At 39.8% G+C, this 11,301-nt stretch overlaps 1 protein-coding gene and 1 pseudogene across 1 annotated transcript in view; both read left to right on the top strand.

Moving 5' to 3' along the window:
• Positions 1-2,344: 2,344 nt before the first annotated feature.
• On the top strand, positions 2,345-4,468 carry LOC134621129 (5-hydroxytryptamine receptor 3A-like; annotated as a pseudogene).
• A 1,278-nt stretch (positions 4,469-5,746) lies between these two features.
• Positions 5,747-11,301, top strand: part of LOC135932102 (retinol dehydrogenase 7-like) — a 46,926-nt gene continuing 41,371 nt past the window's right edge. The window contains exon 1 of the mRNA XM_065469749.1: positions 5,747-5,766. The gene's annotated coding sequence lies outside the window, so the exon portion shown is untranslated. The remainder of the gene's footprint in view (positions 5,767-11,301) is intronic.

The following is an 11,301-nucleotide window of genomic DNA, read 5'->3' on the forward strand; positions in this document are numbered from 1 at the left end:
AATCAAGACATGCATGTGCAATTTTGGTTTATTTCCATCAAACCAGCCTTAACCATATGATTGGGGTCACATGTTTGCTGGGTTTTTCTCTGTATGTATCATTGTAGGATCTACCTTACAATATGAAGCACCTTGAGGCGACTGTTATTGTGATTTGGTGCTGTATAAATAAAACTAAATAGAATTGAATTAACCCAAATTGTGAAAAAATTGATTGTCAATGGAAATTTTCCAAAAATAAACAAGCCCTTTACACCCTCACCAATCTCCCAATATCAAACCACAAAATCACAAAATCTAACTGTGTAGTTGTGTTGTTATGTTATTTGAAACTGAAACTAACACAAAGACAAAGCTGTGACACCAGTCATCATGTTTTTGCATTTGCTTTTCTACAGGTATTTGACTCATACAAAACAAACCCAAGTGCAGATGATTTAAAAACCTGTTTGAAATCCAAACACTCACAGTGTGTGGATGAACATGTGTGTACCATCAAGTCATGGTAGATGCATCACACTAAAAAGTCAATATTTGTCACGGTCTGGCTGGCAGTCCGTGGGGGGTGTAGGGAAGGAGGACCCAGCCGTGGTGCTCTGTGTGTAAACAGTGCGTTTATTTACAGTGTATGGAACTAAACAACAATAAATCCCCGTGCTTTCCCCAGACTCCCGTGTTGTGTCTTCTCCCAGTGTTTGTGCTCTCCGCTCCCGTGTCTCAGCACTCCCCGTGCTGGCTGCTGTCTAGCACTCCACACCTCTCCTGGGGACACAATAGAAGCAGCCGTCAGGACAGATACAACCGCGGGCATACACACTAACTAAGCTCAACTGGGTGACCAACGTGGAGGCTCACGCAATGATCCCGCGTCGGTGGGAGCTCCAAGACTCTCCTAAGTAGCTCCCCCGACAAGCCCTGATCAGCAGCAGGTGTGTGGCTTCGGGTGTGGCCAGTCCGCCAGCAGGGCCACACCCACCAGGCCTGAAGGCGCCCGCAAACCGGTGTTCACAGAAACACCGGCATCCGTACACACACACACGGAGAGGAGTGGCAGCAACACCAAAAATACATATAAAATACATATAACAATATAACTCATAACTGCTCAGGGACCCTGGGACACTCCGACCCAGGACCCTGACAATATTAGTCTCTGAAGGTGGTTATAGGTTTCACTTGGACATCCACACAACTTTATCTGCATATAATGGTGCTTGAGCTGTTTTATTTTATAAATCAGACACTTGTCATGTTAATAAGGGCTAATTAATGCTGCGACAGAAAATGTCAGGGGTGAGGGCTGCTGAGCTACTCGTCATCGGTTTCATGCTGCTTCATGGTAAGACAAGAGAACATTTTGCTTACATTACTCACATTTTACAGGAAAGACAGCAAAGGGGATCTTTGAAAGGCTATAAATAAATTTTTTATTAAAAGGTCGGTGTTACGATTTGCTGTATAAAGAAAATAGAAACTAAAGTATCAGCTTATTTTTATTACCTGCCAAAAACAAACAAAAAACAGCACAGCAACAACCAACATATGCAGAAGTAACAGTAAATAACACATATTAAATGTTACCCCCATCCCCCAGCAGGGGCCCTACAGAGCCAGGCCCCACCAAGCAGCCGTCGGGAGTGAGCCTGCACACACCCGAGCACCCAGCCCTGGGCACTGAGAATCACCAATGCACTGGTGGGTGGGGGCACCAGCCAGTGGTAGAGAGTGTGGTGGGGAAATAGGCCCCCAAACCTGAAGGAGCCTGAGATGTTCCCAGAGAGGTGAAGTCTAAGACCTGACCTCACACATAGGCATAGAAAAACAGACACATACAGACACAAACATGCATTCCCACCCTCATGAACACATATACAAATACTTACACACTTGTCCAACTTGGAGACACAGAAATGAACGCCATACAGACTCTATACTCCCAGGTAGAGGCACTAACACCCCCAGAGGGGCAATCTGCCCCCAGACCCGGGAGATGGTTTCTTTTACTCTGGCGTGGAGACAAGCAGACCATCCCGGTCCCGCAGTAACAAGGAAAACCACCAGCCAGAATCCAATCAGACAGCCAGCTCCTCCTTTCGGGGGGGCAGGGGGCTGAATAAACAGACCGACCTCTGGATGCTGTGCAGATGATTTAAAAACCTCTTTTAAAACCAAACACTCACAGTGTGTGGATGAACATGTGTGTCATGGTAGATGCATCACACTGCAAAGTCAATATTAGGTTTACAGGTTTCACTTGGACATCCGCACAATGGTTAAGCTTTTTTAATCTATAATATCAGACACTTGTCATGTTAATAAGGGCTAATTAATGCTGAGACAGAAGATGTCAGGGGTGAGGGCTGCTGAGCTACTCGTCATCGGCTTCATGCTGCTTCATGGTAAGACAAGAAAATGTTTTACTTATACTCGTACTTTACAGCAAGGACAACAAATAAGTATCGCCTTAATTTTTACGCATGCATATTAACATATCTTATCCGTTGTACTTTGATAGAGTTACAACAGTGAAATCGCTAAACAGTAAATACTGCTTCATCACTTTTATTTCCTTTTCCAAAAAAGAGGGTTCACCAAGAACATTATGTTATACAGAATCAGTTTTATTCATCTTAATGTGTGGCACCAGCAGATCCAGGTTTTTTTTCATAATGTCTTCAGTATAAATAGTTTCTCAGTACACACCAAAACAATAAGTCAGCAGACTTGTGATCTCAAGATTTTAACTGTTGTGATCATATTCATTCTCTACTGTCCATGCAGGAGTAAAATACCAATAAAAATAAAAGAACTGGCCTATTTTTATTAGCAGGAAGTTAAGATAATTATATGTTTTCTTTGCTCTTTATTTTCTTGACCTCAGACTTTGTGGTTTCTTTTAACTGCACCAGTCCAACTCCTGTCGCCCTATTCGATGAGCTTGAGAAAAATTTGTTCTCTAAAAAACTGATTCGTCCTGTCAAAAGCTTTTCAAATCCACTTAACATAACCATCAGTATCACCATGGTGGGAATTTTAGGAGTGGTAAGTCTACACAGTTCATACACTAGATATTAAAAGTCATCATTTTGGTAATCTTAGTGTTTATGATTCTAATATACTAATTCATATGTCTCGTCTTTAGGATGAAAAAGCCCAAACCCTGTCTTCTGTCTTATAGCAGGTCCTGGTATGTTTTGAAAAGATCTCACAAAATCACTAAATTATACTTATTCAAGAACATTGTACATGCATTCAAATTGTTATCTATTTAAATGGCTCTAGCCTATTGTTCTAACTATGTGCTCTCTATATGTTGGCTATAGAAACCACGTATAGATTCTAAGTTATAAGGCTCTTGAAAAAGTTTCAACCAGTAAATCATAAAGTTGACTTTGTAGACTATGGGGCTCCGTTTGTAAACTGAAACATGCTGAAATTAACAGCAACATTTTTCCGCCCTATAGTAAACTTTGCCAGACCTAAGACAAATTTTAATGGGTTGTTAACATGACCCTGCTCTACACAAAATGTATAGTAGTAGATGTTGTATTTCCCTCTATTTCAGCAGTTAAACTGGCATTTGCAGGCTGTATAATAGTTTTACTTTTCTTTTGCTTAATGTAGGAGTGGGATATTGAGGGACTGAACTGGGATGAGAAAGATTGTGAAGCTGAACGAGTCTTTGTCCCTCGGGAAAAACTTTATGTCCCAGATGTTCAAATAGCAGAGTTGTAAGTTTTCCACATTTTGATTGGCTACAAGCTGGACAGTTTTGAAGTTATAGTGGAGGGGAGGTCATTGAACAGACTGTTAATTAACATGGGTAACCCTGATCACGACTTGCTGGAGAGACAGCGATATGTAATTTCAGCCCGGCTCTCTTAAAAGACTTGTCATTTCATATTTTTGCTACTAAAAGTTTTTTTTTTAAATAAATTGCTATTATTAATTATTAAAAATGTTTTGCTATTCTTTTCTATTCTATTCCAGCCTGGATGAAGTCAGCTCCACCAAAACTCCTTATGTCTACTTGTACAACACAGGTCATGTGTATGATGATAAGCCCATCAGAGTGGTCAGTTCTTGCCAGTTAGGAATCTACATTTTCCCCTTTGATATCCAGAACTGCTCGTTGACGTTTGGAGCATATATACACTTTGGTAAGGCTTTCTGAAACTTAAAAAACTAAAAAAAAAATCATTAAAAGTGTGAACTTCACACTCAACAAATTTGAATTCCATATCTGAACACAAAGCTGTTTGCTAATAATTCCAAATAAAACTATGCTCTTAAATATCAACCTAGCTACTGATATTAGGATGATTCCAGGCACCACAGCCAAACAGGTCCTGAATGAGTCCAGAGACGTGATGGTGACCAATGGAGAGTGGGAGCTCACGATATCAGTATAGCTGATTCCACCCTGGAATTAGTTGTGGGAAACTACTCAGAGATACGTGCTATGTAAGCATTTTTTTTTACATACTTTTATTTAATTATGTATTTTTGTACTGTTAAAGTTGCTCACAACAGTGCTTTTTCATGTATTGAAAAACTTCCTTTGTGCTAGTTCTTAGTCACCGAGAATGACAACAAACTTATGGACAGCTTCCGGCTTCCCTATAGTAACACTTTCTGGTGGTGCAGCACTTCCCTTTTGGAAATACTTCAGTTTCACCACATTCTTAAATTAGGTTTATACAATCTCAAATGAACAAGACTGCATGGCATCTTCATTATCATCCTGTCATTATTTATTATACAAAAAATAAGCCAAAATATGTAAGCAGTGTGTGAAAAATTTGTTTTCAGTAGTTTGTAGAACCACCTTTAGCAACAATGACTTCCACTAATCTGTGTGAGTGTATCAATGTCTCACATCACTGTGGAGGAGAAAACCTTTAAAATCTCAAAGGTTTGTACTTGCGTCTCGTCCCAAGATCGTGCTAAGACGGAGACCGGTTCTCTATGTGGTGAACCTGCTGATCCCAAGCTGCTTCCTCATCACAGTGGACCTCTTCAGCTTCATGCTGCCCCCATAGAGTGTGGACAGATCCTCCTTCAAGATGACCCTCATCCTGGGCTACACCGTTTTCCTGCTCATCACGAACGACCTGCTGCCTATCACTGGGGAGACAACACCCCTCATCGGTGAGTGATACTGAAAATAACTTGTAATATGATGTGTATATTTCTTCTTTTGAAAAAAGATCCTCAAGAAGTTTGAGTGAGGATTACTTTCAGGGACACTACATATGAAAAGCAATACATTGTCTTGTAACTATGTAGGGAAATCAAATATGCCAGCTATATGACTTAAATGTGTACTTGCTAAGAGGCTCCACCCTCTAAAAAAACCACTTTATTTTTTGCGTCTCTTTATTTTTCCTGTGGTCTAGTTCTCGTACCGGAGACGCACAAACAGGAGATAAAGTGTCCATGGGTGCAATCCAAATATTTCCTAAACAAGATCATAACTAAGACTGAGAACCAGAATATGTGTGTACGTGTACACATGTTCTGAACACTGCCTGTTTTTGTTGCTGTTTCCTGCAGATGTTTTCTTCTCCATCAGTCTGGCGCTGATGGTGGCCAGCCTGTTGGAGACACTGTTCATCACAAACATTCAATTCAAGTCTAGCGAGTACAGTGCAGTGCCTCACTGGCTCAGCATCCTTGTGTTGCGTTATCTTGCTGTTCTCGTTTGTATCCCTCCAAAGGAAAGGAGCAACCGAGTCACAGTCTCCCTCAATCCATCTCACAAAGGTGTGTTATTATTTTTTTGTAACAGTAGTAAGTAGTAATTCACTGCAGAGTATCATTTTAAACGAGTATAATAAATGAGGAATGTTTCACTTTCATAAAAACATATTATCTGTGCGTATTATTAGAAAATCAGACTTTTTGATCTGATCTTTCTGTTAGATGAGGTCTGAAAGGTCATGCTCAACTTATCAATTTATCATAGCACTTCACTGGCTGTGTATTTTTGACAGCACTATCAATGAACACCAGTGCCACAAACCTCTCGGACAATCAGAGCATCTACAGTGTTACACTTCCAGTAAAACCAGTGCAAGCTTCTGAGCCGGTTCTGGATGAACTGAGGAGATTAAGCAGAGATCTCATAGCCATCCGACTTCAGATGGACAAATGCTTTCAAGAGACCAAAGCTGCACAGGAGTGGGAGATGATTGGAACAGTGATCGATCGTCTGCTGTTTGGCTTGTACATCGTCTTTATCGTCACGAGCTTCATTACAATAATGAGCATCTGGATATGGAATAATTTGTTTGCAACATAATTAGGTGACAGAAAGATGAAAAAACAACATAACTGGCGTACTGTCATGGTAATTGGCATGGATCACAAATAAATACAGTGCTATGGAAATGTATTTGGCCCCTTCCAGATTTTTTATTTCTTGTGTGAACTGGCCCCTCCCTCCCATGCCCACCCACACCACACTATTCAGTTCAATTCAGTTTTATTTATACAGCGCCAAATCACAACAACAGTCGCCTCAAGGTAGACCCTACAATAATACATACAGAGAAAAAACCCAACAATCATATGACCCCTATGAGCAAGCACTTTGGCGACAGTGGGAAGGAAAAACTCCCTTTAAAACAGGAAGAAACCTCCAACAGAATCAGGCTCAGGGAGGGGCGGGGCCATCTGCTGCAACCGGTTGGGGTGAGAGAAGGAAGACAGGACAAAAGACATGCTGTGGAAGAGAGCCAGAGATTAATAACAAGTATGACCCCCACCCCTACCTGATCTCCATCAGTACCAGCTTCCTCATTTTGCCAGTGCTTTAGCTTTGTTTATCAAGTTTCATAGGTTGTGTTGGAGTTGCAGTCAATACTGTTTTTGGTTTTGGTTGCTATTAGTTTTGTTTTCCTGGATTATGTTAGGGGAGATGCCGGAATTATGTGGCTGGTTCATGGTTTTCTACATATTTTGTTTGTTTGGCTCCCATCTCTTTTTGTTTCTGTCTGTCCTTTTGTGAGTTACTACATTCCCTTTATTGAAAGCTTGATGAATGGCAGCAGCGTTGTGTCATCCCATATGTCGAGCACCTTTGAGCCACAGATTCAGGGGCCGTAGCAGCATGTGTAAAAATCACTGCATACATTTAAATATTAACATTTTCTTACATACATTAAGTGTATTATTAAGATGAGGAATTGTTATGTACATTTCAGATCAGAGCTGCTTCAATTGCTTATTCTTAATTCTTGCTTTTCGGTGTGAATATTTACTGGGATCATACAAACCACACAGAGGACCTTGCTTATCACTCTCACACCCAACCGAGACACATCGCTCAGCCTCCCGCGGCTGTTTTCATCAATCAGAATTGCACTGACATTACATGGCACAAAGTCAAACAGTGTCCTCTCTCTGGATGAATTGGCAGGAGAAGCTGCTAGATTAGATTGCATCTGAGGAATGCTAATTTTGCAGGAGTCTGGGTCTGGGGATGTCATGATTAAAGACTCAATTTCCCAGAGGTCAGTGTGGTGTGATCACATATTACCACTAACTGATGGAGTGTCTCTGATGGTATGCCTGTCACAAGTGGCAGCATCAACACCGGTGGAGGAGAGAGCAGGGTGGTTCTGTGGTGTTCAATATTCCTGTCACAGCTGGGAATTATATTCAGTCACAGATTTCTTAAGTAGCTGTGTTATTCTATCCATCTGCATGTTTATTTCTTTTTATTTATTTTGCCATAGTTTACCTAAAGTTCTAGAAGAGGCTCTCTGCTTATCTCAGCATTGAAATACTGACTTTCAGCTTATCTTCTTATACCATGAAGCCCTGTCGTGCGTTATCCCTACATGTGTCGCAGTGGAATGCATTTCAGAGCAGCAGGCTTTAATGCATTCATGCTGTGCATTGTTACTGAGTAATAGTGACGACACTAATGCAAACATATCGAGTCGGGACAAATCACAGACAGCTAGAAACAGAAATTTCAATTTCAATATTTTAGTCTATTAAATACAAATGTTCCAAGCATATCTCAACCATATCTTCCTACAGTACCGACTGGGCAGCGTGTGACTTTATTCGTTTCAGCTGGGTGCTGAGACTGAAACTCACTTTATATGTAATCCATCATACTGACCATTTTCCTGCCCTTGTTTCTTGTCAGTTATTTTGCAATTATGTGGTAATACAGCTGAAAGCAGAAGCTATTTGCTTTCATTTAGTGGTGCAGTTTATGAAGCTTATGCATTCATGGTAAAAAGAAAACAGAGTGTCATGCTTATTTAACAAAAACTAAGTACAGGCTTAATGCTTCACTAGGAATAAAGGGGGTGATTATTAATTTAATGCAATATTGAGTTTTTTAAAATGTTATTGTTATTGTCAATATTGCCATTTTGCAACACTCTTAAACAGATTCATATTTGAGTAAAGGACCACAGATATCTGACTGAAAAGAGCATGTATTAAAGCAGACATACTGGCAGAATTTGATCTAATTTTCATGATAGGTTTTTGTAATTACTGTCCCATAAGACTGATTCCATAACTGCATTATTAAATATTTCACAAATATAAAACACGTTAATGGGTTGAAAACAATGTGTTATCAATCTATTAAAGAAACAACTTCATTGAGGAGCACTACAACTGGAAATAAAACTGCATCTTATAAAACAATTATATGGAAGTCTAAATATGGATCTAAAGGCACCAGGTGATTAGCTTAACTTAGCAATGACAATTTTGGGTAAAACCCCCCCAAAACAACAAGAAGATAAAAATTAAATTGTAAGCTTTACAGATGCTGGTAGTCTAATTCATCTTTGGAAAGAGCTTCTCTGGTAACACTATATTGCCTATAAAACTAAATCCTCTGCATTTTTTTACTCAAGTACAAAGTATTACTGGATTAATATACCAAAATAGCATTTTTAATGTACCCATGGGTGATATAGCATATTTTTAGTTGCATCTGTCCTCTTAATTGGTTTGGGGGAATTTAAAACAAATAATCTGATGTTGTCTTTTGTTTGGAAATTTAATTTGCAAAATTACATGTCAGTAATAAATATATAATAACTATGGTGAAACTTGAACAAGTAAAAGAAAAAAATACAATTTCAAAATGATAAGACAGAAGTAAACAAGTCTATGCTGTTATTAGGGATGGGTATCGAAACCCGGTTCTTGTTGAGAACCGGTTCCCACTGTTTCAATTCCTTGGAATTGTTTGCCATTTTTGCAAACGATTCCCTTATCGATTCCAGTCGCCCCGAATGACGTCACCACGTTGCGGAGCGTCATTTACCTGGCAGGAAACACAGCGACTAAGTGGCTCAAACGCTCAAAAGTTTGGTTATACTTTACGAGAACGGATGACAACAGGGCAACTTGCAATACTTGCAAAGTAGATATTTCATTTAAGGGAGGAAACACTACGAATATGCAAAAGCATTTGCTCACAAAACACACGATGACCTTAAATGAATGTCGTGTTTTTAATTCCGCTCCGGACTCGTGAATCTCAACCCAGCAGCAGCTGTAACGTTTGCACGTCCTCTCCCGTTAATGCGGCAGGTAAATAATCAACTAACAGTGCATATTATGTTAGCGCGATCTGCCTTATTACAAAACCTGCCATTACTGTGCGCTGCATTTAGGTGACCATGATGAGAGAGACAGACAGAGTCTGGCTGGCGCTCGCTGGCAGTTCTCGCTGCAGTCTACCGGTAGCGTCTCCTTTCAGGTCAGGATAGACGAATGTCACCGAACAGTGACTAAGTTTGTGGTAAAAGGCTTGCACCCATTTGCCACAGCAGATGCCCCCGATTTTCGGTAAGTGAATGTGTTTAATTGTAGGCAGGGACATTACTGGATATTCTTGTGTAATTGCTACAGAATAATTTATGTTATACTTTGTTATTGCTACAGAAGAATATTTATTTTATTATTTTACATTTACAATTTTTTTTCCTGGGGACCCTGTGACACCCCATTGAAGAGCCATAGGCTGTGGATCTCTTAAGATCTCACTGTTGGGTTTGTAAGGCCATGCTACTCCTAAATTTCTCTCTTGTTCAAAGAGAAGATATAAAACGAAGTTCTAAGCTAATCGACCTTAGTGTTCTCCTTTTTTAAAAAGAATCGTTAAGAGAATCGATAAAGAATCGATAAAGAATCGAATCGTTAAACAGAATCGAAAATGGAATCGGAATCGTAAAAATCTTATCAATACCCATCCCTAGCTGTTATCAATGTCTTCAGTTGCTCACCATCACTGGTTGAATATAAAACCAGCTTACAAGCCATTTTCCATTAAAAACTGTATTGCAATGGTCAGTTGTGGACTTTTTTCAGTTTTTCTGATGTATAAAAAGAATATTTGGCTGCTAAGACTGAAGGTGTAGGCAATGAGACAAAGCCAGTATCAACGAGATTAAAAAACAGAGTAAATAAAAGAAAGACACTGATTGGCTAGCTTAAAATACCACCATACAAGACGTGTGAATCACATACAGTATTTGCCTCCTTACTGATTTCTTAGTTTTCTGCATATTTGTCACCTTTAAATGTTTCAGATCATTAAAGAAATTTTATAATTAGACAAAGAAAAATCAAGTAAAGCAGTTTTTCAATGATGATTTAATTTAGGGGGAAAAAGTTATCCAATCCTACCTGTCCCTGTGTGGAACTGCAATAACCGGCAATGTGTCTTTGGAGGCTCTACAAGCATGAACAGCCTGTTTAAGGTTAAAGTCTATTCTATTTATCTATTTGAATGTATTTAATAGTATTTCAAACCTTCATCTTGTTTTTGTTTTTTTGTGGGGGGGTTTTTTTTGGGGGGGGGGGGGGGGGGTATTAGAGATGGACTTCCTGGTGTATTTCAGGTCATTTGAGGGTCATTGTCCTGCTGCATAATCCATGTGCACGTGACTCAAGACTTCCACAAACTTCAGCTTCTTTCTCATCAGTCCACAGAATGGCAAATGTGAGACGAGTCTTTTTGCTCTTTTTCACCTTGGAACTCTCCCAATGGATGACCTTTTTGGTCAGTCTCTTTTTTGTTTTTGAATCATGAACACTGAGCTTAACAAGCTCAAGCATTGGGGCAAGTTCCTCCTGGATGATTCTGACCTCCTTAGAGTAATTTTGGTAGGCCAGTCACTTCTGGGAAGGGTCACTACTGTTCCAGGTTTTCTCCATGTGTAGATATTGGCTCTCACCTGATTCACAAAGGTAACCCTTTCCTCAGCTTCATCTTTAGATTGTGGCGTGATGTGTTCATTTTTAAGATCT

Source organism: Pelmatolapia mariae, linkage group LG23 (assembly GCF_036321145.2).
Source record: "Pelmatolapia mariae isolate MD_Pm_ZW linkage group LG23, Pm_UMD_F_2, whole genome shotgun sequence".
Classification (NCBI taxonomy): domain Eukaryota; kingdom Metazoa; phylum Chordata; class Actinopteri; order Cichliformes; family Cichlidae; genus Pelmatolapia; species Pelmatolapia mariae.